The 27,566-nt window shown below is 43.8% G+C and overlaps 2 long non-coding RNA genes across 10 annotated transcripts in view; both read left to right on the top strand.

Annotated features, from left to right (window-relative positions):
- Positions 1–27,566, top strand: part of LOC307181287 — a 405,967-nt gene that overhangs the window by 181,375 nt on the left and 197,026 nt on the right. For all 9 annotated transcript variants that reach the window (XR_013826324.1, XR_013826325.1, XR_013826326.1 and 6 more), the window contains one exon: positions 20,786–20,867. This is a non-coding gene — a long non-coding RNA (uncharacterized lncRNA). The remainder of the gene's footprint in view (positions 1–20,785; positions 20,868–27,566) is intronic.
- On the top strand, positions 11,317–14,553 carry LOC307181288. Its single transcript, XR_013826333.1, has 3 exons — positions 11,317–11,387; positions 12,886–12,967; positions 14,465–14,553. It is a non-coding gene; the product is annotated as an uncharacterized lncRNA (long non-coding RNA).

Here is a 27,566-nt window from a genome sequence, read left to right as displayed (position 1 = left end):
TTTCTTTGAGCAAGGAGTAGCTCTTGTCTATTCCATATTTGGCTTAAGGAACTTTATCTGTGCTCATTTCAATCTCTGGTTTTATGCAGCACCCCAACTCACCTTTCCCCTTAAGCAAGCATAAGTTGGTTTTCTAAATTTGAGACCCTGTTCTGTTCTGTAATTCAGTTCCTGTGTAGCCAAGTTTACATTCCGTGTATTACTGATATCTTATGATGTTTCTTTTTCTGTGTGACTTATTTCAGTTAGAATCATCATACCTGAATCCACTCATTGTGCTGCTAAGGGCCTGATGACACAGATTTCATTGCTGAGTGATATTGCTTTGTAAGTAAATACCACAACTTTTTTATCCATTTTGCACTTTCTGCGATGTTGAACTTGTACTGTAAACGAGGTTCTTGTAAACAGAGCCGTTCCAAACTTTGGGGTGGCTGTGTCTTTTTCATTTTAAATTCCCTAAGCTATAGGACCATAAGTGGAAGTGCCCTAGGCTCTCTGGCTTTGTTTTTTAGATGTTTCAGGAAACACCATACACTTCTCCCGAGTGTTTGTTGGCAATTTACATCCCGCCCTTCAGCATAACAAGGCTCCCAGTTCTCCATGGCCTGTCCTGCCTTTCTGGATTTTACACTTTTTTCAGATGGCCCTTTTGACCGGGGGGAAGTGAGACTTCATTGTAGTGCAGATTTCATTTGCAAGCTTGCTTGGTTGGCCAAAAAGTGCGTATGCGTTTTTTCCTGAATGTATTCAGGAAAAAACGCATACGCCCTTTTTGGCCAAGTGCATCATTGTGGACGTTCTGCCTCTTTTCCTATGCTTTCAATGCAATTCCAGTCTACCTCCTGAAATCGGTTTCCTGCAATTCTGCCCCGCTTTCAAGTCCTCTTGGCAGCCTTACTTCAGTCTATTTTTGGACGATAGCTGTCATTTATAACTCTGCAGGTTTGTGAATTACAGTGCCCCTGAGCTCCTTTCTTCAACTCGCTTTCTTGTGACCTGGCCGCAACACCGCAGGATGGCTTCGGGCCCTAATCTGGTTCCGGCCCGGCATGCTGAGCCTTTGGTTAATTCCTCTTCCTGGTGGGAAATGAGAGTTAAATTTGCCCGTCCAGACACCTCCAGCTAGCCTCTCATTGGTTCTCGCTATTCCTGTTCATCTTCTGCAGAAATTGCAAACTGGGCCAAACAGGAGGTTAAAGGCGCTGACTCTCCAAGTGGGGAGAGTGTTAGTAAAGCGTCTGGAATGTTGCACCCGAGTACCAGGGTACGAAAACTGAGACATATTTGAACACGTCTCCTGATCACATGGTTGATCATACTCTGGGTTCCACATGCATGTTTTAGCTGAAGGAAGAATACCTAAAACCTGGGTAGTTGAAACCCGTGGAATGGGTACCATGCAATATGACTTCAAAGGGTCTTCATTTGCTCACCGAACCTCTCCAATCCTATCACTGCTGCGTTTATGCCCCTGTACACATGCTTGATTCTCTTTCGGAGACATAGCAATCTATAGGTTTTAAGATACTTACTAGTTAGGTACATTCTTAGGCGTTTAATATGCGGTGTTGAGTCCATTTCGTTGAGCAAGGAGTAGCTCTTGTCTATTCCATATTTGGCTTAAGGAACTTTATTTGTGCTCATTTCAATCTCTGGTTTTATGCAGCACCCCAACTCACCTTTCCCCTTAAGCAAGCATAAGTTGGTTTTCTAAATTTGAGACCCTGTTCTGTTCTGTAATTCAGTTCCTGTGTAGCCAAGTTTACATTCCGTGTATTACTGATATCTTATGATGTTTCTTTTTCTGTGTGACTTATTTCAGTTAGAATCATCATACCTGAATCCACTCATTATGCTGCTACGGGCCTGATGACATAGGTTTCATTGCTGAGTGATACTGCATTGTACGTAAGTACCACAAGTTCTTTATCCATTTTTCACTTTCTGTGATATTGAACTTGTACGGTAAACGAGGTTCTTGTAAACAGAGGCGTCCCAAACTTTGGGGTGGCTGTATCTTTTTGATTTTAATTTCCCTAAGCTATAGGACCATAAGTGGAAGTGCCCTAGGCTCTCTTGCTTTGTTTTTTAGATGTTTCAGGAAACACCATACACTTCTCCGGAGTGTCTGTTGGCAATTTACATCCCGCCCATCAGCATAACAAGGCTCCCAGTTCTCCATGGCCTGTCCTGCCTTTCTGGATTTTACACTTTTTTCAGATGGCCCTTTTGACCGGGGGGAAGTGAGACTTCATTGTAGTGCAGATTTCCTTTGCAAGTTTGCTTGGTTGGCCAAAAAGGGCGTATGCGTTTTTTCCTGAATATATTCAGGAAAAAACGCATACGCCCTTTTTGGCCAAGTGCATCATTGTGGACGTTCTGCCTCTTTTCCTATGCTTTCAATGCAATTCCAATCTACCTCCTGAAATCGGTTTCCTGCAATTCTGCCCCGCTTTCGAGTCCTCTTGGCAGCCTTACTTCAGTCTATTTTTGGACGATAGCTGTCATTTATAACTCTGCAGGTTTGTGAATTACAGTGCCCCTGAGCTCCTTTCTTCAATTCGCTTTCTTGTGACCTGGCCGCAACAACGCAGGATGTCTTCAGGCCCTAATCTGGTTCCGGCACGGCACGCTGAACCTTTGGTTAATTCCTCTTCCTGGTGGGAAATGAGAGTTAAATTTGCCCGTTCAGACACCTCCAGCTAGTCTCTCATTGGTTCTTGCTATTCCTGTTCATCTTCCGCAGAAATTGCAAACTGGGCCAAACAGGAGGTTAAAGGGACTGACTCTCCAAGTCGGGAGAGTGTTAGTAAAGTGTCTGGAATGTTGCACCCGAGTACCAGGGTAGGAAAACTGAGACATATTTGAACACGTCTCCCGTTCACATGGTTGATCATACTCCGGGTTCCACATGCATGTTTTAGCTGAAGGAAGAATACCTTAAACCTGGAGAGTTGAGACCCGTGGAATGGGTACCATGCAATATGACTTCAAAGGGTCTTCATTTGCTCACCGAACCTCTCCAATCCTATCACTGCTGCGTTTATGCCCCTGTACACATGCTTGATTCTCTTTCGGAGACATAGCAATCCATAGGTTTTAAGATACTTACTAGTCAGGTACATTCTTAGGCGTTTAATATGCGGTGTTGAGTCCTTTTCGTTGAGCAAGGAGTAGCTCTTGTCTATTCCATATTTGGCTTAAGGAACTTTATCTGTGCTCATTTCAATCTCTGGTTTTATGCAGCACCCCAACTCACCTTTCCCCTTAAGCAAGCATAAGTTGGTTTTCTAAATTTGAGACCCTGTTCTGTTCTGTAATTCAGTTCCTGTGTAGCCAAGTTTACATTCCGTGTATTACTGATATCTTATGATGTTTCTTTTTCTGTGTGACTTATTTCAGTTAGAATCATCATACCTGAATCCACTCATTGTGCTGCTAAGGGCCTGCTGACACAGATTTCATTGCTGAGTGATATTGCTTTGTAAGTAAATACCACAACTTTTTTATCCATTTTTCACTTTCTGCGATGTTGAACTTGTACTGTAAACGAGGTTCTTGTAAACAGAGCCATTCGAAACTTTGGGGTGGCTGTGTCTTTTTGATTTTAAATTCCCTAAGCTATAGGACCATAAGTGGAAGTGCCCTAGGCTCTCTTGCTTTGTTTTTTAGATGTTTCAGGAAACACCATACACTTCTCCCAAGTGTCTGTTGGCAATTTACATCCCGCCCATCAGCATAACAAGGCTCCCAGTTCTCCATGGCCTGTCCTGTCTTTCTGGATTTTACACTTTTTACAGATGGCCTTTCTGACCAGGGGGAAGTGAGACTTCATTGTAGTGCAGATTTCCTTTGCAAGCTTGCTTGGTTGGCCAAAAAGGGCGTATGCGTTTTTTCCTGAATATATTCAGGAAAAAACGCATACGCCCTTTTTGGCCAAGTGCATCATTGTGGACGTTCTGCCTCTTTTCCTATGCTTTCAATGCAATTCCAGTCTACCTCCTGAAATCGGTTTCCTGCAATTCTGCCCCGCTTTCAAGTCCTCTTGGCAGCCTTACTTCAGTCTATTTTTGGACGATAGCTGTCATTTATAACTCTGCAGGTTTGTGAATTACAGTGCCCCTGAGCTCCTTTCTTCAACTCGCTTTCTTGTGACCTGGCCGCAACACCGCAGGTTGGCTTCAGGCCATAATGTGGTTCTGGTACGGCACGCTGAGCCTTTGGTTATTTCCTCTTCCTGGTGGGAAATGAGAGTTAAATTTGCCCGTCCAGACACCTCCAGCTAGCCTCTCATTGGTTTTCGCTATTCCTGTTCATCTTCCGCAGAAATTGCAAACTGGGCCAAACAGGAGGTTAAAGGCGCTGACTCTCCAAGTGGGGAGAGTGTTAGTAAAGCGTCTGGAATGTTGCACCCGAGTACCAGGGTACGAAAACTGAGACATATTTGAACACGTCTCCCGATCACATGGTTGATCATACTCTGGGTTCCACATGCATGTTTTAGCTGAAGGAAGAATACCTAAAACCTGGGTAGTTGAAACCCGTGGAATGGGTACCATGCAATATGACTTCAAAGGGTCTTCATTTGCTCACCGAACCTCTCCATTCCTATCACTGCTGCGTTTATGCCCCTGTACACATGCTTGATTCTCTTTCGGAGACATAGCAATCTATAGGTTTTAAGATACTTACTAGTCAGGTACATTCTTAGGCGTTTAATATGCGGTGTTGAGTCCATTTCGTTGAGCAAGGAGTAGCTGTTGTCTATTCCATATTTGGCTTAAGGAACTTTATCTGTGCTCATTTCAATCTCTGGTTTTATGCAGCACCCCAACTCACCTTTACCCTTAAGCAAGCATAAGTTGGTTTTCTAAATTTGAGACCCTGTTCTGTTCTGTAATTCAGTTCCTGTGTAGCCAAGTTTCCATTCCGTGTATTACTGATATCTTATGATGTTTCTTTTTCTGTGTGACTTATTTCAGTTAGAATCATCATACCTGAATCCACTCATTGTGCTGCTAAGGGCCTGATGACACAGATTTCATTGCTGAGTGATATTGCTTTGTAAGTAAATACCACATCTTTTTTATCCATTTTTCACTTTCTGTGATATTGAACTTGTACGGTAAACGAGGTTCTTGTAAACGGAGGCGTCCCAAACTTTGGGGTGGCTGTGTCTTCTTGATTTTAATTTCCCTAATCTATAGGACCATAAGTGGCAGTGCCCTAGGCTCTGTTGCTTTGCTTTTTAGATATTTCAGGAAACACCATACACTTCTCCGGAGTGTCTGTTGGCAATTTACATCCCGCCCATCAGCATAACAAGGCTCCCAGTTCTCCATGGCCTGTCCTGCCTTTCTGGATTTTACACTTTTTTCAGATGGCCCTTTTGACCGGGGGGAAGTGAGACTTCATTGTAGTGCAGATTTCCTTTGCAAGTTTGCTTGGTTGGCCAAAAAGGGCGTATGCGTTTTTTCCTGAATATATTCAGGAAAAAACGAATACGCCCTTTTTGGCCAAGTGCATCATTGTGGACGTTCTGCCTCTCTTCTTAAGCTTTCAATGCAATTCCAATCTACCTCCTGAAATCGGTTTCCTGCAATTCTGCCCCGCTTTCAAGTCCTCTTGGCAGCCTTACTTCAGTCTATTTTTGGACGATAGCTGTCATTTATAACTCTGCAGGTTTGTGAATTACAGTGCCGCGGAGCTCCTTTCTTCAACTCGCTTTCTTGTGACCTGGCCGCAACACCGCAGGATGTCTTCAGGCCCTAATCTGGTTCCGGCATGGCACGCTGAGCCTTTGGTTAATTCCTCTTCCTGGTGGGAAATGAGAGTTAAATTTGCCCGTCCAGACACCTCCAGCTAGTCTCTCATTGGTTCTCGCTATTCCTGTTCATCTTCCGCAGAAATTGCAAACTGGGCCAAACAGGAGGTTAAAGGGACTGACTCTCCAAGTCGGGAGAGTGTTAGTAAAGCGTCTGGAATGTTGCACCCGAGTACCAGGGTACGAAAACTGAGACATATTTGAACACGTCTCCCGTTCACATGGTTGATCATACTCTGGGTTCCACATGCATGGTTTAGCTGAAGGAAGAATACCTTAAACCTGGAGAGTTGAGACCCGTGTAATGGGTACCATGCAATATGACTTCAAAGGGTCTTCATTTGCTCACCGAACATCTCCAATCCTATCACTGCTGCGTTTATGCCCCTGTACACATGCTTGATTCTCTTTCGGAGACATAGCAATCCCTAGGTTTTAAGATACTTACTAGTCAGGTACATTCTTAGGCGTTTAATATGCGGTGTTGAGTCCATTTCGTTGAGCAAGGAGTAGCTCTTGTCTATTCCATATTTGGCTTAAGGAACTTTATCTGTGCTCATTTCAATCTCTGGTTTTATGCAGCACCCCAACTCACCTTTCCCCTTAAGCAAGCATAAGTTGGTTTTCTAAATTTGAGACCCTGTTCTGTTCTGTAATTCAGTTCCTGTGTAGCCAAATTTCCATTCCGTGTATTACTGATATCTTATGATGTTTCTTTTTCTGTGTGACTTATTTCAGTTAGAATCATCATACCTGAATCCACTCATTGTGCTGCTACGGGCCTGATGACATAGATTTCATTGCTGAGTGATACTGCATTGTAAGTGAATACCACAACTTCTTTATCCATTTTTCACTTTCTGCGATGTTGAACTTGTACTGTAAACGAGGTTCTTGTAAACAGAGCCGTTCCAAACATTGGGGTGGCTGTGTCTTTTTGATTTTAATTTCCCTAAGCTATAGGACCATAAGTGGAAGTGCCCTAGGCTCTGTTGCTTTGTTTTTTAGATGTTTCAGGAAACACCATACACTTCTCCCAAGTGTCTGTTGGCAATTTACATCCCGCCCATCAGCATAACAAGGCTCCCAGTTCTCCATGGCCTGTCCTGCCTTTCTGGATTTTACACTTTTTTCAGATGGCCCTTTTGACCGGGGGGAAGTGAGACTTCATTGTAGTGCAGATTTCCTTTGCAAGCTTGCTTGGTTGGCCAAAAAGGGCGTATGCGTTTTTTCCTGAATATATTCAGGAAAAAACGCATACGCCCTTTTTGGCCAAGTGCATCATTGTGGACGTTCTGCCTCTTTTCCTATGCTTTCAATGCAATTCCAGTCTACCTCCTGAAATCGGTTTCCTGCAATTCTGCCCCGCTTTCAAGTCCTCTTGGCAGCCTTACTTCAGTCTATTTTTGGACGATAGCTGTCATTTATAACTCTGCAGGTTTGTGAATTACAGTGCCCCTGAGCTCCTTTCTTCAACTCGCTTTCTTGTGACCTGGCCGCAACACCGCAGGATGGCTTCAGGCCCTAATCTGGTTCCGGCCCGGCATTCTGAGCCTTTGGTTAATTCCTCTTCCTGGTGGGAAATGAGAGTTAAATTTGCCCGTCCAGACACCTCCAGCTAGCCTCTCATTGGTTCTCGCTATTCCTGTTCATCTTCCGCAGAAATTGCAAACTGGGCCAAACAGGAGGTTAAAGGGACTGACTCTCCAAGTCGGGAGAGTGTTAGTAAAGCGTCTGGAATGTTGCACCCGAGTACCAGGGTACGAAAACTGAGACATATTTGAACACGTCTCCCGTTCACATGGTTGATCATACTCTGGGTTCCACATGCATGGTTTAGCTGAAGGAAGAATACCTTAAACCTGGAGAGTTGAGACCCGTGTAATGGGTACCATGCAATATGACTTCAAAGGGTCTTCATTTGCTCACCGAACATCTCCAATCCTATCACTGCTGCGTTTATGCCCCTGTACACATGCTTGATTCTCTTTCGGAGACATAGCAATCCATAGGTTTGAAGATACTTACTAGTCAGGTACATTCTTAGGCGTTTAATATGCGGTGTTGAGTCCATTTCGTTGAGCAAGGAGTAGCTCTTGTCTATTCCATATTTGGCTTAAGGAACTTTATCTGTGCTCATTTCAATCTCTGGTTTTATGCAGCACCCCAACTCACCTTTCCCCTTAAGCAAGCATAAGTTGGTTTTCTAAATTTGAGACCCTGTTCTGTTTTGGAATGCAGTTCCTGTGTAGCCAAGTATACATTCCGTGTATTAGTGATATCTTATGATGTTTCTTTTTCTGTGTGACTTATTTCAGTTAGAATCATCGTACCTGAATCCACTCATTATGCTGCTACGGACCTGATGACATAGATTTCATTGCTGAGTGATACTGCATTGTACGTAAGTACCACAAGTTCTTTATCCATTTTTCACTTTCTGTGATATTGAACTTGTACGGTAAACGAGGTTCTTGTAAACGGAGGCGTCCCAAACTTTGGGGTGGCTGTGTCTTTTTGATTTTAATTTCCCTAAGCTATAGGACCATAAGTGGAAGTGCCCTAGGTTCTGTTGCTTTGTTTTTTAGATGTTTCAGGAAACACCATACACTTCTCCCGAGTGGTTGTTGGCAATTTACATCCCGCCCTTCAGCATAACACGGCTCCCAGTTCTCCATGGCCTGTCCTGCCTTTCTGGATTTTACACTTTTTTCAGATGGCCCTTTTGACCGGGGGGAAGTGAGACTTCATTGTAGTGCAGATTTCCTTTGCAAGCTTGCTTGGTTGGCCAAAAAGTGCGTATGCGTTTTTTCCTGAATATATTCAGGAAAAAACGCATACGCCCTTTTTGGCCAAGTGCATCATTGTGGACGTTCTGCCTCTTTTCCTATGCTTTCAATGCAATTCCAGTCTACCTCCTGAAATCGGTTTCCTGCAATTCTGCCCCGCTTTCAAGTCCTCTTGGCAGCCTTACTTCAGTCTATTTTTGGACGATAGCTGTCATTTATAACTCTGCAGGTTTGTGAATTACAGTGCCCCTGAGCTCCTTTCTTCAACTCGCTTTCTTGTGACCTGGCCGCAACACCGCAGGATGGCTTCGGGCCCTAATCTGGTTCCGGCCCGGCATGCTGAGCCTTTGGTTAATTCCTCTTCCTGGTGGGAAATGAGAGTTAAATTTGCCCGTCCAGACACCTGCAGCTAGCCTCTCATTGGTTCTCGCTATTCCTGTCCATCTTCTGCAGAAATTGCAAACTGGGCCAAACAGGAGGTTAAAGGCGCTGACTCTCCAAGTGGGGAGAGTGTTAGTAAAGCGTCTGGAATGTTGCACCCGAGTACCAGGGTACGAAAACTGAGACATATTTGAACACGTCTCCCGATCACATGGTTGATCATACTCTGGGTTCCACATGCATGTTTTAGCTGAAGGAAGAATACCTAAAACCTGGGTAGTTGAAACCCATGGAATGGGTACCATGCAATATGACTTCAAAGGGTCTTCATTTGCTCACCGAACCTCTCCAATCCTATCACTGCTGCGTTTATGCCCCTGTACACATGCTTGATTCTCTTTCGGAGACATAGCAATCCATAGGTTTTAAGATACTTACTAGTCAGGTACATTCTTAGGCGTTTAATATGCGGTGTTGAGTCCATTTCGTTGAGCAAGGAGTAGCTCTTGTCTATTCCATATTTGGCTTAAGGAACTTTATCTGTGCTCATTTCAATCTCTGGTTTTATGCAGCACCCCAACTCACCTTTCCCCTTAAGCAAGCATAAGTTGGTTTTCTAAATTTGAGACCCTGTTCTGTTTTGGAATGCAGTTCCTGTGTAGCCAAGTTTACATTCCGTGTATTAGTGATATCTTATGATGTTTCTTTTTCTGTGTGACTTATTTCAGTTAGAATCATCGTACCTGAATCTACTCATTATGCTGCTACGGGCCTGATGGCATAGATTTCATTGCTGAGTGATACTGCATTGTACGTAAGTACCACAAGTTCTTTATGCATTTTTCACTTTCTGTGATATTGAACTTGTACGGTAAACGAGGTTCTTGTAAACAGAGGCGTCCCAAACTTTGGGGTGGCTGTGTCTTTTTGATTTTAATTTCCCTAAGCTATAGGACCATAAGTGGAAGTGCCCTAGGCTCTGTTGCTTTGTTTTTTAGATGTTTCAGGAAACACCATACACTTCTCCGGAGTGTCTGTTGGCAATTTACATCCCGCCCATCAGCATAACAAGGCTCCCAGTTCTCCATGGCCTGTCCTGCCTTTCTGGATTTTACACTTTTTTCAGATGGCCCTTTTGACCGGGGGGAAGTGAGACTTCATTGTAGTGCAGATTTCCTTTGCAAGTTTGCTTGGTTGGCCAAAAAGGGCGTATGCGTTTTTTCCTGAATATATTCAGGAAAAAACGCATACGCCCTTTTTGGCCAAGTGCATCATTGTGGACGTTCTGCCTCTTTTCCTATGCTTTCAATGCAATTCCAGTCTACCTCCTGAAATCGGTTTCCTGCAATTCTGCCCGGCTTTCAAGTCCTCTTGGCAGCCTTACTTCAGTCTATTTTTGGACGATAGCTGTCATTTATAACTCTGCAGGTTTGTGAATTACAGTGCCGCTGAGCTCCTTTCTTCAACTCGCTTTCTTTTGAGCTGGCCGCAACACCGCAGGATGGCTTCAGGCCCTAATCTGGATCCGGCACGGCACGCTGAGCCTTTGGTTATTTCCTCTTCCTGGTGGGAAATGAGAGTTAAATTTGCCCGTCCAGACACCTCCAGCTAGTCTCTCATTGGTTCTCGCTATTCCTGTTCATCTTCCGCAGAAATTGCAAACTGGGCCAAACAGGAGGTTAAAGGCGCTGACTCTCCAAGTGGGGAGAGTGTTAGTAAAGCGTCTGGAATGTTGCACCCGAGTACCAGGGTACGAAAACTGAGACATATTTGAACACGTCTCCCGATCACATGGTTGATCATACTCTAGGTTCCACATGCATGTTTTAGCTGAAGGAAGAATACCTAAAACCTGGGTAGTTGAATCCCGTGGAATGGGTACCATGCAATATGACTTCAAAGGGTCTTCATTTGCTCACCGAACCTCTCCAATCCTATCACTGCTGCGTTTATGCCCCTGCACACATGCTTGATTCTCTTTCGGAGACATAGCAATCCATAGGTTTTAAGATACTTACTAGTCAGGTACATTCTTAGGCGTTTAATATGGGGTGTTGAGTCCATTTCGTTGAGCAAGGAGTAGCTCTTGTCTATTCCATATTTGGCTTAAGGAACTTTATCTGTGCTCATTTCAATCTCTGGTTTTATGCAGCACCCCAACTCACCTTTCCCCTTAAGCAAGCATAAGTTGGTTTTCTAAATTTGAGACACTGTTCTGTTCTGTAATTCAGTTCCTGTGTAGCCAAGTTTACATTCCGTGTATTACTGATATCTTATGATGTTTCTTTTTCTGTGTGACTTATTTCAGTTAGAATCATCATACCTGAATCCACTCATTGTGCTGCTAAGGGCCTGATGACACAGATTTCATTGCTGAGTGATATTGTTTTGTAAGTAAATACCACAACTTCTTTACCCATTTTTCACTTTCTGCGATGTTGAACTTGTACGGTAAATGAGGTTCTTGTAAACAGAGGCGTCCCAAACTTTGGGGTGGCTGTGTCTTTTTGATTTTAATTTCCCTAAGCTATAGGACCATAAGTGGAAGTGCCCTAGGCTCTGTTGCTTTGTTTTTTAGATGTTTCAGGAAACACCATACACTTCTCCCGAGTGTCTGTTGGCAATTTACATCCCGCCCATCAGCATAACAAGGCTCCCAGTTCTCCATGGCCTGTCCTGCCTTTCTGGATTTTACACTTTTTTCAGATGGCCCTTTTGACCGGGGGGAAGTGAGACTTCATTGTAGTGCAGATTTCCTTTGCAAGTTTGCTTGGTTGGCAAAAAAGGGCGTATGCGTTTTTTCCTGAATATATTCAGGAAAAAACGCATACGCCCTTTTTGGCCAAGTGCATCATTGTGGACGTTCTGCCTCTTTTCCTATGCTTTCAATGCAATTCCAGTCTACCTCCTGAAATCGGTTTCCTGCAATTCTGCCCCGCTTTCAAGTCCTCTTGGCAGCCTTACTTCAGTCTATTTTTGGACGATAGCTGTCATTTATAACTCTGCAGGTTTGTGAATTACAGTGCCGCTGAGCTCCTTTCTTCAACTCGCTTTCTTTTGAGCTGGCCGCAACACCGCAGGATGGCTTCAGGCCCTAATCTGGATCCGGCACGGCACGCTGAGCCTTTGGTTATTTCCTCTTCCTGGTGGGAAATGAGAGTTAAATTTGCCCGTCCAGACACCTCCAGCTAGTCTCTCATTGGTTCTCGCTATTCCTGTTCATCTTCCGCAGAAATTGCAAACTGGGCCAAACAGGAGGTTAAAGGCGCTGACTCTCCAAGTGGGGAGAGTGTTAGTAAAGCGTCTGGAATGTTGCACCCGAGTACCAGGGTACGAAAACTGAGACATATTTGAACACGTCTCCCGATCACATGGTTGATCATACTCTAGGTTCCACATGCATGTTTTAGCTGAAGGAAGAATACCTAAAACCTGGGTAGTTGAATCCCGTGGAATGGGTACCATGCAATATGACTTCAAAGGGTCTTCATTTGCTCACCGAACCTCTCCAATCCTATCACTGCTGCGTTTATGCCCCTGTACACATGCTTGATTCTCTTTCGGAGACATAGCAATCCATAGGTTTTAAGATACTTACTAGTCAGGTACATTCTCAGGCGTTTAATATGGGGTGTTGAGTCCATTTCGTTGAGCAAGGAGTAACTCTTGTCTATTCCATATTTGGCTTAAGGAACTTTATCTGTGCTCATTTCAATCTCTGGTTTTATGCAGCACCCCAACTCACCTTTCCCCTTAAGCAAGCATAAGTTGGTTTTCTAAATTTGAGACACTGTTCTGTTCTGTAATTCAGTTCCTGTGTAGCCAAGTTTACATTCCGTGTGTTACTGATATCTTATGATGTTTCTTTTTCTGTGTGACTTATTTCAGTTAGAATCATCATACCTGAATCCACTCATTGTGCTGCTAAGGGCCTGATGACACAGATTTCATTGCTGAGTGATATTGTTTTGTAAGTCAATACCACAACTTCTTTACCCATTTTTCACTTTCTGCGATGTTGAACTTGTACGGTAAATGAGGTTCTTGTAAACAGAGGCGTCCCAAACTTTGGGGTGGCTGTGTCTTTTTGATTTTAATTTCCCTAAGCTATAGGACCATAAGTGGAAGTGCCCTAGGCTCTGTTGCTTTGTTTTTTAGATGTTTCAGGAAACACCATACACTTCTCCCAAGTGTCTGTTGGCAATTTACATCCCGCCCATCAGCATAACAAGGCTCCCAGTTCTCCATGGCCTGTCCTGCCTTTCTGGATTTTACACTTTTTTCAGATGGCCCTTTTGACCGGGGGGAAGTGAGACTTCATTGTAGTGCAGATTTCCTTTGCAAGTTTGCTTGGTTGGCCAAAAAGGGCGTATGCGTTTTTTCCTGAATATATTCAGGAAAAAACGCATACGCCCTTTTTGGCCAAGTGCATCATTGTGGACGTTCTGCCTCTTTTCCTATGCTTTCAATGCAATTCCAGTCTACCTCCTGAAATCGGTTTCCTGCAATTCTGCCCCGCTTTCAAGTCCTCTTGGCAGCCTTACTTCAGTCTATTTTTGGACGATAGCTGTCATTTATAACTCTGCAGGTTTGTGAATTACAGTGCCCCTGAGCTGCTTTCTTCAACTCGATTTCTTGTGACCTGGCCGCAACACCGCAGGATGTCTTCAGGCCCTAATCTGGGTCCGGCACGGCACGCTGAGCCTTTGGTTATTTCCTCTTCCTGGTGGGAAATGAGAGTTAAATTTGCCCGTCCAGACACCTCCAGCTAGTCTCTCATTGGTTCTCGCTATTCCTGTTCATCTTCCGCAGAAATTGCAAACTGGGCCAAACAGGAGGTTAAAGGCGCTGACTCTCCAAGTGGGGAGAGTGTTAGTAAAGCGTCTGGAATGTTGCACCCGAGTACCAGGGGAGGAAAACTGAGACATATTTGAACACGTCTCCCGTTCACATGGTTGATCATACTTGGGTTCCACATGCATGTTTTAGCTGAAGGAAGAATACCTAAAACCTGGGTAGTTGAAACCCGTGGAATGGGTACCATGCAATATGACTTCAAAGGGTCTTCATTTGCTCACCGAACCTCTCCAATCCTATCACTGCTGCGTTTATGCCCCTGTACACATGCTTGATTCTCTTTCGGAGACATAGCAATCCATAGGTTTTAAGATACTTACTAGTCAGGTACATTCTTAGGCGTTTAATATGCGGTGTTGAGTCCATTTCGTTGAGCAAGGAGTAGCTCTTGTCTATTCCATATTTGGCTTAAGGAACTTTATCTGTGCTCATTTCAATCTCTGGTTTTATGCAGCAACCCAACTCACCTTTCCCCTTAAGCAAGCATAAGTTGGTTTTCTAAATTTGAGAACCTGTTCTGTTTTGGAATTCAGTTCCTGTGTAGCCAAGTTTACATTCCGTGTATTAGTGATATCTTATGATGTTTCTTTTTCTGTGTGACTTATTTCAGTTAGAATCATCGTACCTGAATCTACTCATTATGCTGCTACGGGCCTGATGACATAGATTTCATTGCTGAGTGATACTGCATTGTACGTAAGTACCACAAGTTCTTTATCCATTTTTTACTTTCTGCGATGTTGAACTTGTACTGTAAACGAGGTTCTTGTAAACAGAGGCGTCCCAAACTTTGGGGTGGCTGTGTCTTTTTGATTTTAATTTCCCTAAGCTATAGGACCATAAGTGGCAGTGCCCTAGGCTCTGTTGCTTTGTTTTTTAGATGTTTCAGGAAACACCATACACTTCTCCTGAGTGTCTGTTGGTAATTTACATCCCGCCCATCAGCATAACAAGGCTTCCAGTTCTCCATGGCCTGTCCTGCCTTTCTGGATTTTACACTTTTTTCAGATGGCCCTTTTGACCGGGGGGAAGTGAGACTTCATTGTAGTGCAGATTTCCTTTGCAAGCTTGCTTGGTTGGCCAAAAAGGGTGTATGCATTTTTTCCTGAATATATTCAGGAAAAAACGCATACGCCGTTTTTGGCCAAGTGCATCATTGTGGACGTTCTGCCTCTTTTCCTATGCTTTCAATGCAATTCCAGTCTACCTCCTGAAATCGGTTTCCTGCAATTCTGCCCCGCTTTCAAGTCCTCTTGGCAGCCTTACTTCAGTCTATTTTTGGACGATAGCTGTCATTTATAACTCTGCAGTTTTGTGAATTACAGTGCCTCTGAGCTCCTTTCTTCAACTCGCTTTCTTTTGAGCTGGCCGCAACACCGCAGGATGGCTTCAGGCCCTAATCTGGTTCCGGCACGGCACACTGAGCCTTTGGTTAATTCCTCTTCCTGGTGGGAAATGAGAGTTAAATTTGCCCGTCCAGACACCTCCAGCTAGCCTCTCATTGGTTCTCGCTATTCCTGTTCATCTTCCGCAGAAATTGCAAACTGGGCCAAACAGGAGGTTAAAGGGACTGACTCTCCAAGTCGGGAGAGTGTTAGTAAAGCGTCTGGAATGTTGCACCCGAGTACCAGGGTACGAAAACTGGGACATATTTGAAGACGTCTCCCGATCACATGGTTGATCATACTCTAGGTTGCACATGCATGTTTTAGCTGAAGGAAGAATACCTTAAACCTGGGTAGTTGAAACCCGTGGAATGGGTACCATGCAATATGACTTCAAAGGGTCTTCATTTGCTCACCGAACCTCTCCAATCCTATCACTGCTGCGTTTATGCCCCTGTACACATGCTTGATTCTCTTTCGGAGACATAGCAATCCATAGGTTTTAAGATACTTACTAGTCAGGTACATTCTTAGGCGTTTAATATGGGGTGTTGAGTCCATTTCGTTGAGCAAGGAGTAGCTCTTGTCTATTCCATATTTGGCTTAAGGAACTTTATCTGTGCTCATTTCAATCTCTGGTTTTATGCAGCACCCCAACTCACCTTTCCCCTTAAGCAAGCATAAGTTGGTTTTCTAAATTTGAGACCCTGTTCTGTTCTGTAATTCAGTTCCTGTGTAGCCAAGTTTACATTCCGTGTATTACTGATATCTTATGATGTTTCTTTTTCTGTGTGACTTATTTCAGTTAGAATCATCATACCTGAATCCACTCATTGTGCTGCTAAGGGCCTGATGACACAGATTTCATTGCTGAGTGATATTGCTTTGTAAGTAAATACCACAACTTCTTTATCCATTTTTCACTTTCTGCGATGTTGAACTTGTACTGTAAACGAGGTTCTTGTAAACAGAGCCGATCCAAACTTTGGGGTGGCTGTGTCTTTTTGATTTTAAATTCACTAAGCTATAGGACCATAAGTGGAAGTGCCCTAGGCTCTGTTGCTTTGTTTTTTAGATGTTTCAGGAAACACCATACACTTCTCCCGAGTGGTTGTTGGCAATTTACATCCCGCCTTTCAGCATAACAAGGCTCACAGTTCTCCATGGCCTGTCCTGCCTTTCTGGATTTTACACTTTTTTCAGATGGCCCTTTTGACCGGGGGGAAGTGAGACTTCATTGTAGTGCAGATTTCCTTTGCAAGCTTGCTTGGTTGGCCAAAAAGGGCGTATGCGTTTTTTCCTGAATATATTCAGGAAAAAACGCATACGCCCTTTTTGGCCAAGTGCATCATTGTGGACGTTCTGCCTCTTTTCCTATGCTTTCAATGCAATTCCAGTCTACCTCCTGCAATCGGTTTCCTGCAATTCTGCCCCGCTTTCAAGTCCTCTTGGCAGCCTTACTTCAGTCTATTTTTGGACGATAGCTGTCATTTATAACTCTGCAGGTTTGTGAATTACAGTGCCCCTGAGTTGCTTTCTTCAACTCGCTTTCTTGTGACCTGGCCGCAACACCGCAGGATGTCTTCAGGCCCTAATCTGGTTCTGGCACGGCATGCTGAGCCTTTGGTTAATTCCTCTTCCTGGTGGGAAATGAGAGTTAAATTTGCCCATCCAGACACCTCCAGCTAGTCTCTCATTGGTTCTCGCTATTCCTGTTCATCTTCCGCAGAAATTGCAAACTGGGCCAAACAGGAGGTTAAAGAGACTGACTCTCCAAGTCGGGAGAGTGTTAGTAAAGCGTCTGGAATTTTGCACCCGAGTACCAGCGTACGAAAACTGGGACATATTTGAACACGTCTCCCGATCACATGGTTGATCATACTCTAGGTTCCACATGCATGTTTTAGCTGAAGGAAGAATACCTTAAACCTGGGTAGTTGAAACCCGTGGAATGGGTACCATGCAATATGACTTCAAAGGGTCTTCATTTGCTCACGAACCTCTCCAATCCTATCATTGCTGCGTTTATGCCCCTGTACACATGCTTGATTCTCTTTCGGAGACATAGCAATCCATAGGTTTTAAGATACTTACTAGTCAGGTACATTCTTAGGCGTTTAATATGGGGTGTTGAGTCCATTTCGTTGAGCAAGGAGTAGCTCTTGTCTATTCCATATTTGGCTTAAGGAACTTTATCTGTGCTCATTTCAATCTCTGGTTTTATGCAGCACCCCAACTCACCTTTCCCCTTAAGCAAGCATAAGTTGGTTTTCTAAATTTGAGACCCTGTTCTGTTCTGTAATTCAGTTCCTGTGTAGCCAAGTTTACATTCCGTGTATTACTGATATCTTATGATGTTTCTTTTTCTGTGTGACTTATTTCAGTTAGAATCATCATACCTGAATCCACTCATTGTGCTGCTAAGGGCCTGATGACACAGATTTCATTGCTGAGTGATATTATTTTGTAAGTAAATACCACAACTTCTTTACCCATTTTTCACTTTCTGCGATGTTGAACTTGTACTGTAAACGAGGTTCTTGTAAACAGAGCCGTTCCAAATTTTTGGGTGGCTGTGTCTTTTTGATTTTAATTTCCCTAAGCTATAGGACCATAAGTGGAAGTGCCCTAGGTTCTGTTGCTTTGTTTCTTAGATGTTTCAGGAAACACCATACACTTCTCCCGAGTGGTTGTTGGCAATTTACATCCCGCCCTTCAGCATAACAAGGCTCCCAGTTCTCCATGGCCTGTCCTGCCTTTCTGGATTTTACCCTTTTTTCAGATGGCCCTTTTGACCGGGGGGAAGTGAGACTTCATTGTAGTGCAGATTTCCTTTGCAAGCTTGCTTGGTTGGCCAAAAAGGGAGTATGCGTTTTTTCCTGAATATATTCAGGAAAAAACGCATACGCCCTTTTTGGCCAAGTGCATCATTGTGGACGTTCTGCCTCTTTTCCTATGCTTTCAATGCAATTCCAGTCTACCTCCTGAAATCGGTTTCCTGCAATTCTGCCCCGCTTTCAAGTCCTCTTGGCAGCCTTACTTCAGTCTATTTTTGGACGATAGCTGTCATTTATAACTCTGCAGGTTTGTGAATTACAGTGCCCCTGAGCTCCTTTCTTCAACTCGCTTTCTTGTGACCTGGCCGCAACACCGCAGGATGGCTTCAGGCCCTAATCTGGATACGGCACGGCACGCTGAGCCTTTGGTTATTTCCTCTTCCTGGTGGGAAATGAGAGTTAAATTTGCCCGTCCAGACACCTCCAGCTAGTCTCTCATTGGTTCTCGCTATTCCTGTTCATCTTCCGCAGAAATTGCAAACTGGGCCAAACAGGAGGTTAAAGGCGCTGACTCTCCAAGTGGGGAGAGTGTTAGTAAAGCGTCTGGAATGTTGCACCCGAGTACCAGGGGAGGAAAACTGAGACATATTTGAACACGTCTCCCGTTCACATGGTTGATCATACTTGGGTTCCACATGCATGTTTTAGCTGAAGGAAGAATACCTAAAACCTGGGTAGTTGAAACCCGTGGAATGGGTACCATGCAATATGACTTCAAAGGGTCTTCATTTGCTCACCGAACCTCTCCAATCCTATCACTGCTGCGTTTATGCCCCTGTACACATGCTTGATTCTCTTTCGGAGACATAGCAATCCATAGGTTTTAAGATACTTACTAGTCAGGTACATTCTTAGGCGTTTAATATGCGGTGTTTAGTCCATTTCATTGAGCAAGGAGTAGCTCTTGTCTATTCCATATTTGGCTTAAGGAACTTTATCTGTGCTCATTTCAATCTCTGGTTTTATGCAGCACCCCAACTCACCTTTCCCCTTAAGCAAGCATAAGTTGGTTTTCTAAATTTGAGACCCTGTTCTGTTTTGGAATGCAGTTCCTGTGTAGCCAAGTTTACATTCCGTGTATTAATGATATCTTATGATGTTTCTTTTTCTGTGTGACTTATTTCAGTTAGAATCATCGTACCTGAATCTACTCATTATGCTGCTACGGGCCTGATGACATAGATTTCATTGCTGAGTGATACTGCATTGTACGTAAGTACCACAAGTTCTTTATGCATTTTTCACTTTCTGTGATATTGAACTTGTACGGTAAACGAGGTCCTTGTAAACAGAGGCGTCCCAAACTTTGGGGTGGCTGTGTCTTTTTGATTTTAATTTCCCTAAGCTATAGGACCATAAGTGGAAGTGCCCTAGGCTCTGTTGCTTTGTTTTTTAGATGTTTCAGGAAACACCATACACTTCTCCCGAGTGTCTGTTGGCAATTTACATCCCGCCCATCAGCATAACAAGGCTCCCAGTTCTCCATGGCCTGTCCTGCCTTTCTGGATTTTACACTTTTTTCAGATGGCCCTTTTGACCGGGGGGAAGTGAGACTTCATTGTAGTGCAGATTTCCTTTGCAAGTTTGCTTGGTTGGCCAAAAAGGGCGTATGCGTTTTTTCCTGAATATATTCAGGAAAAAACGCATACGCCCTTTTTGGCCAAGTGCATCATTGTGGACGTTCTGCCTCTTTTCCTATGCTTTCAATGCAATTCCAGTCTACCTCCTGAAATCGGTTTCCTGCAATTCTGCCCCGCTTTCAAGTCCTCTTGGCAGCCTTACTTCAGTCTATTTTTGGACGATAGCTGTCATTTATAACTCTGCAGGTTTGTGAATTACAGTGCCCCTGAGCTCCTTTCTTCAACTCGCTTTCTTTTGAGCTGGCCGCAACACCGCAGGATGGCTTCAGGCCCTAATCTGGTTCCGGCACGGCACGCTGAGCCTTTGGTTAATTCCTCTTCCTGGTTGGAAATGAGAGTTGAATTTGCCCGTCCAGACACCTCCAGCTAGTCTCTCATTGGTTCTCGCTATTCCTGTTCATCTTCCACAGAAATTGCAAACTGGGCCAAACAGGAGGTTAAAGGGACTGACTCTCCAAGTCGGGAGAATGTTAGTAAAGCGTCTGGAATGTTGCACCCGAGTACCAGGGTACGAAAACTGAGACATATTTGAACACATCTCCCGATCACATGGTTGATCATACTCTGGGTTCCACATGCATGTTTTAGCTGAAGGAAGAATACCTAAAACCTGGGTAGTTGAAACCCGTGGAATGGGTACCATGCAATATGACTTCAAAGGGTCTTCATTTGCTCACGAACCTCTCCAATCCTATCACTGCTGCGTTTATGCCCCTGTACACATGCTTGATTCTCTTTCGGAGACATAGCAATCCATAGGTTTTAAGATACTTACTAGTCAGGTACATTCTTAGGCGTTTAATATGGGGTGTTGAGTCCATTTCGTTGAGCAAGGAGTAGCTCTTGTCTATTCCATATTTGGCTTAAGGAACTTTATCTGTGCTCATTTCAATCTCTGGTTTTATGCAGCACCCCAACTCACCTTTCCCCTTAAGCAAGCATAAGTTGGTTTTCTAAATTTGAGACCCTGTTCTGTTTTGGAATGCAGTTCCTGTGTAGCCAAGTTTACATTCCGTGTATTAGTGATATCTTATGATGTTTCTTTTTCTGTGTGACTTATTTCATTTAGAATCATCGTACCTGAATCTACTCATTATGCTGCTACGGGCCTGATGACATAGATTTCATTGCTGAGTGATACTGCATTGTACGTAAGTACCACAAGTTCTTTATGCATTTTTCACTTTCTGTGATATTGAACTTATACGGTAAACGAGGTTCTTGTAAACAGAGGCGTCCCAAACTTTGGGGTGGCTGTGTCTTTTTGATTTTAATTTCCCTAAGCTATAGGACCATAAGTGGAAGTGCCCTAGGTTCTGTTGGTTTGTTTTTTAGATGTTTCAGGAAACACCATACACTTCTCCCGAGTGGTTGTTGGCAATTTACATCCCACCCTTCAGCATAACAAGGCTCCCAGTTCTCCATGGCCTGTCCTGCCTTTCTGGATTTTACCCTTTTTTCAGATGGCCCTTTTGACCGGGGGGAAGTGAGACTTCATTGTAGTGCAGATTTCCTTTGCAAGCTTGCTTGGTTGGCCAAAAAGGGCGTATACGTTTTTTCCTGAATATATTCAGGAAAGAACGCATACGCCCTTTTTGGCCAAGTGCATCATTGTGGACGTTCTGCCTCTTTTCCTATGCTTTCAATGCAATTCCAGTCTACCTCCTGAAATCGGTTTCCTGCAATTCTGCCCCGCTTTCAAGTCCTCTTGGCAGCCTTACTTCAGTCTATTTTTGGACGATAGCTGTCATTTATAACTCTGCAGGTTTGTGAATTACAGTGCCCCTGAGCTCCTTTCTTCAACTCGCTTTCTTTTGAGCTGGCCGCAACACCACAGGATGGCTTCAGGCCCTAATCTGGTTCCAGCACGGCACGCTGAGCCTTTGGTTAATTCCTCTTCCTGGTGGGAAATGAGAGTTAAATTTGCCAATCCAGACACCTCCAGCTAGTCTCTCATTGGTTCTCGCTATTCCTGTTCATCTTCCACAGAAATTGCAAACTGGGCCAAACAGGAGGTTAAAGGGACTGACTCTCTAAGTCGGGAGAGTGTTAGTAAAGCGTCTGGAATGTTGCACCCGAGTACCAGGGTACGAAAACTGAGACATATTTGAACACGTCTCCCGATCACATGGTTGATCATACTCTGGGTTCCACATGCATGTTTTAGCTGAAGGAAGAATACCTAAAACCTGGGTAGTTGAAACCCGTGGAATGGGTACCATGCAATATGACTTCAAAGGGTCTTCATTTGCTCACCGAACATCTCCAATCCTATCACTGCTGCGTTTATGCCCCTGTACACATGCTTGATTCTCTTTCGGAGACATAGCAATCCATAGGTTTTAAGATACTTACTAGTCAGGTACATTCTTAGGCGTTTAATATGGGGTGTTGAGTCCATTTCGTTGAGCAAGGAGTAGCTCTTGTCTATTCCATATTTGGCTTAAGGAACTTTATCTGTGCTCATTTCAATCTCTGGTTTTATGCAGCACCCCAACTCACCTTTCCCCTTAAGCAAGCATAAGTTGGTTTTCTAAATTTGAGACACTGTTCTGTTCTGTAATTCAGTTCCTGTGTAGCCACGTTTACATTCCGTGTATTACTGATATCTTATGATGTTTCTTTTTCTGTGTGACTTATTTCAGTTAGAATCATCATACCTGAATCCACTCATTGTGCTGCTAAGGGCCTGATGACAAAGATTTCATTGCTGAGTGATATTGTTTTGTAAGTAAATACCACAACTTCTTTACCCATTTTTCACTTTCTGCGATGTTGAACTTGTACTGTAAACGAGGTTCTTGTAAACAGAGCCGTTCCAAACTTTGGGGTGGCTGTGTCTTTTTGATTTTAATTTCCCTAAGCTATAGGACCATAAGTGGAAGTGCCCTAGGTTCTGTTGCTTTGTTTTTTAGATGTTACAGGAAACACCATACACTTCTCCCGAGTGGTTGTTTGCAATTTACATCCCGCCCTTCAGCATAACAAGGCTCCCAGTTCTCCATGGCCTGTCCTGCCTTTCTGGATTTTACCATTTTTTCAGATGGCCCTTTTGACCGGGGGGAAGTGAGACTTCATTGTAGTGCAGATTTCCTTTGCAAGCTTGCTTGGTTGGCCAAAAAGGGCGTATGCGTTTTTTCCTGAATATATTCAGGAAAAAACGCATACGCCCTTTTTGGCCAAGTGCATCATTGTGGACGTTCTGCCTCTTTTCCTATGCTTTCAATGCAATTCCAGTCTACCTCCTGAAATCGGTTTCCTGCAATTCTGCCCCGCTTTCAAGTCCTCTTGGCAGCCTTACTTCAGTCTATTTTTGGACGATAGCTGTCATTTATAACTCTGCAGGTTTGTGAATTACAGTGCCCCTGAGCTCCTTTCTACAACTCGCTTTCTTTTGAGCTGGCCGCAACACCGCAGGATGGCTTCAGGCCCTAATCTGGATCCGGCACGGCACGCTGAGCCTTTGGTTATTTCCTCTTCCTGGTGGGAAATGAGAGTTAAATTTGCCCGTCCAGACACCTCCAGCTAGTCTCTCATTGGTTCTCGCTATTCCTGTTCATCTTCCGCAGAAATTGCAAACTGGGCCAAACAGGAGGTTAAAGGCGCTGACTCTCCAAGTGGGGAGAGTGTTAGTAAAGCGTCTGGAATGTTGCACCCGAGTACCAGGGGAGGAAAACTGAGACATATTTGAACACGTCTCCCGTTCACATGGTTGATCATACTTGGGTTCCACATGCATGTTTTAGCTGAAGGAAGAATACCTAAAACCTGGGTAGTTGAAACCCGTGGAATGGGTACCATGCAATATGACTTCAAAGGGTCTTCATTTGCTCACCGAACCTCTCCAATCCTATCACTGCTGCGTTTATGCCCCTGTACACATGCTTGATTCTCTTTCGGAGACATAGCAATCCATAGGTTTTAAGATACTAGTCAGGTACATTCTTAGGCGTTTAATATGGGGTGTTGAGTCCATTTCGTTGAGCAAGGAGTAGCTCTTGTCTATTCCATATTTGGCTTAAGGAACTTTATCTGTGCTCATTTCAATCTCTGGTTTTATGCAGCACCCCAACTCACCTTTCCCCTTAAGCAAGCATAAGTTGGTTTTCTAAATTTGAGACACTGTTCTGTTCTGTAATTCAGTTCCTGTGTAGCCAAGTTTACATTCCGTGTATTAGTGATATCTTATGATGTTTCTTTTTCTGTGTGACTTATTTCAGTTAGAATCATCGTACCTGAATCCACTCATTATGCTGCTACGGGCCTGATGACATAGATTTCATTGCTGAGTGATACTGCATTGTACGTAAGTACCACAAGTTCTTTATGCATTTTTCACTTTCTGTGATATTGAACTTGTACGGTAAACGAGGTTCTTGTAAACAGAGGCGTCCCAAACTTTGGGGTGGCTGTGTCTTTTTGATTTTAATTTCCCTAAGCTATAGGACCATAAGTGGAAGTGCCCTAGGCTCTGTTGCTTTGTTTTTTAGATGTTTCAGGAAACACCATACACTTCTCCCGAGTGTCTGTTGGCAATTTACATCCCGCCCATCAGCATAACAAGGCTCCCAGTTCTCCATGGCCTGTCCTGCCTTTCTGGATTTTACACTTTTTTCAGATGGCCCTTTTGACCGGGGGGAAGTGAGACTTCATTGTAGTGCAGATTTCCTTTGCAAGCTTGCTTGGTTGGCCAAAAAGGGCGTATGCGTTTTTTCCTGAATATATTCAGGAAAAAACGCATACGCCCTTTTTGGCCAAGTGCATCATTGTGGACGTTCTGCCTCTTTTCCTATGCTTTCAATGCAATTCCAGTCTACCTCCTGAAATCGGTTTCCTGCAATTCTGCCCCGCTTTCAAGTCCTCTTGGCAGCCTTACTTCAGTCTATTTTTGGACGATAGCTGTCATTTATAACTCTGCAGGTTTGTGAATTACAGTGCCCCTGAGCTCCTTTCTTCAACTCGCTTTCTTTTGAGCTGGCCGCAACACCGCAGGATGGCTTCAGGCCCTAATCTGGTTCCGGCACGGCACGCTGAGCCTTTGGTTAATTCCTCTTCCTGGTGGGAAATGAGAGTTAAATTTCCCATCCAGACACCTCCAGCTAGTCTCTCATTGGTTCTCGCTATTCCTGTTCATCTTCCGCAGAAATTGCAAACTGGGCCAAACAGGAGGTTAAAGGCACTGACTCTCCAAGTCGGGAGAGTGTTAGTAAAGCGTTTGGAATGTTGCACCCGAGTACCAGGGGAGGAAAACTGAGACATATTTGAACACGTCTCCCGTTCACATGGTTGATCATACTCTGGGTTCAACATGCATGTTTTAGCTGAAGGAAGAATACCTTAAACCTGGAGAGTTGAGACCCGTGTAATGGGTACCATGCAATATGACTTCAAAGAGTCTTCATTTGCTCACCGAACCTCTCCAATCCTATCACTGCTGCGTTTATGCCCCTGTACACAAGCTTGATTCTCTTCCGGAGACATAGCAATCCATAGGTTTTAAGATACTTACTAGTCAGGTACATTCTTAGGCGTTTAATATGCGGTGTTGAGTCCATTTCGTTGAGCAAGGAGTAGCTCTTGTCTATTCCATATTTGGCTTAAGGAACTTTATCTGTGCTCATTTCAATCTCTGGTTTTATGCAGCACCGCAACTCACCTTTACCCTTAAGCAAGCATAAGTTGGTTTTCTAAATTTGAGACCCTGTTCTGTTCTGTAATTCAGTTCCTGTGTAGCCAAGTTTACATTCCGTGTATTACTGATATCTTATGATGTTTCTTTTTCTGTGTGACTTATTTCAGTTAGAATCATCATACCTGAATCCACTCATTGTGCTGCTAAGGGCCTATTGACACAGATTCATTCCTGAGTGATATTGCTTTGTAAGTAAATACCACAACTTCTTTATCCATTTTTCACTTTCTGCGATGTTGAACTTGTACTGTAAACGAGGTTCTTGTAAACAGAGGCGTCCCAAACTTTGGGGTGGCTGTGTCTTTTTTATTTTAATTTCCCTAAGCTATAGGACCATAAGTGGAAGTGCCCTAGGCTCTGTTGCTTTGTTTTTTAGATGTTTCAGGAAACACCATACACTTCTCCCCAGTGTCTGTTGGCAATTTACATCCCGCCCATCAGCATAACAAGGCTCCCAGTTCTCCATGGCCTGTCCTGCCTTTCTGGATTTTACACTTTTTTCAGATGGCCCTTTTGACCGGGGGGAAGTGAGACTTCATTGTAGTGCAGATTTCCTTTGCAAGCTTGCTTGGTTGGCCAAAAAGGGCGTATGCGTTTTTTCCTGAATATATTCAGGAAAAAACGCATACGCCCTTTTTGGCCAAGTGCATCATTGTGGACGTTCTGCCTCTTTTCCTATGCTTTCAATGCAATTCCAGTCTACCTCCTGAAATCGGTTTCCTGCAATTCTGCCCCGCTTTCAAGTCCTCTTGGCAGCCTTACTTCAGTCTATTTTTGGACGATAGCTGTCATTTATAACTCTGCAGGTTTGTGAATTACAGTGCCCCTGAGCTCCTTTCTTCAACTCGCTTTCTTTTGAGCTGGCCGCAACACCGCAGGATGGCTTCAGGCCCTAATCTGGTTCCGGCACGGCACGCTGAGCCTTTGGTTAATTCCTCTTCCTGGTGGGAAATGAGAGTTAAATTTGCCTGTCCAGACACCTCCAGCTAGTCTCTCATTGGTTCTCGCTATTCATGTTTATCTTTCGCAGAAATTGCAAACTGGGCCAAACAGGAGGTTAAAGGGACTGACTCTCCAAGTCGGGAGAGTGTTAGTAAAGCGTCTGGAATGTTGCACCCGAGTACCAGGGTACGAAAACTGAGACATATTTGAACACGTCTCCCGATCACATGGTTGATCATACTCTAGGTTCCACATGCAAGTTTTAGCTGAAGGAAGAATACCTTAAACCTGGGTAGTTAAAACCCATGGAATGGGTACCATGTAATATGACTTCAAAGGGTCTTATTTTGCTCACCGAACCTCTCCAATCCTTTCACTGCTGTGTTTATGCCCCTGTACACATGCTTCATTCTCTTTCGGAGACATAGCAATCCATAGGTTTTAAGATACTTACTAGTCAGGTACATTCTTAGGCGTTTAATATGGGGTGTTGAGTCCATTTCGTTGAGCAAGGAGTAGCTCTTGTCTATTCCATATTTGGCTTAAGGAAATTTATCTGTGCTCATTTCAATCTCTGGTTTTATGCAGCACCCCAACTCACCTTTCCCCTTAAGCAAGCATAAGTTGGTTTTCTAAATTTGAGACCCTGTTCTGTTTGGAATTCAGTTCCTGTGTAGCCAAGTTTACATTCCGTGTATTAGTGATATCTTATGATGTTTCTTTTTCTGTGTGACTTATTTCAGTTAGAATCATCGTACCTGAATCCACTCATTATGCTGCTACGGGCCTGATGACATAGATTTCATTGCTGAGTGATACTGCATTGTACGTAAGTACCACAAGTTCTTTATCCAGTTTTCACTTTCTGTGACATTGAACTTGTACGGTAAACGAGGTTCTTGTAAACAGAGGCGTCCCAAACTTTGGGGTGGCTGTGTCTTTTTGATTTTAATTTCCCTAAGCTATAGGACCATAAGTGGAAGTGCCCTAGGCTCTGTTGCTTTGTTTTTTAGATGTTTCAGGAAACACCATACACTTCTCCCGAGTGTCTGTGGCAATTTACATCCCGCCCATCAGCATAACAAGGCTCCCAGTTCTCCATGGCCTGTCCTGCCTTTCTGGATTTTACACTTTTTTCAGATGGCCCTTTTGACCGGGGGGAAGTGAGACTTCATTGTAGTGCAGATTTCCTTTGCAAGCTTGCTTGGTTGGCCAA

The sequence above is a fragment of the Stenella coeruleoalba genome, assembly GCF_951394435.1.
Source record: "Stenella coeruleoalba genome assembly, contig: scaffold_166, whole genome shotgun sequence".
NCBI lineage: Eukaryota > Metazoa > Chordata > Mammalia > Artiodactyla > Delphinidae > Stenella > Stenella coeruleoalba.
This window is presented reverse-complemented; position numbering and strand designations above follow the sequence as displayed.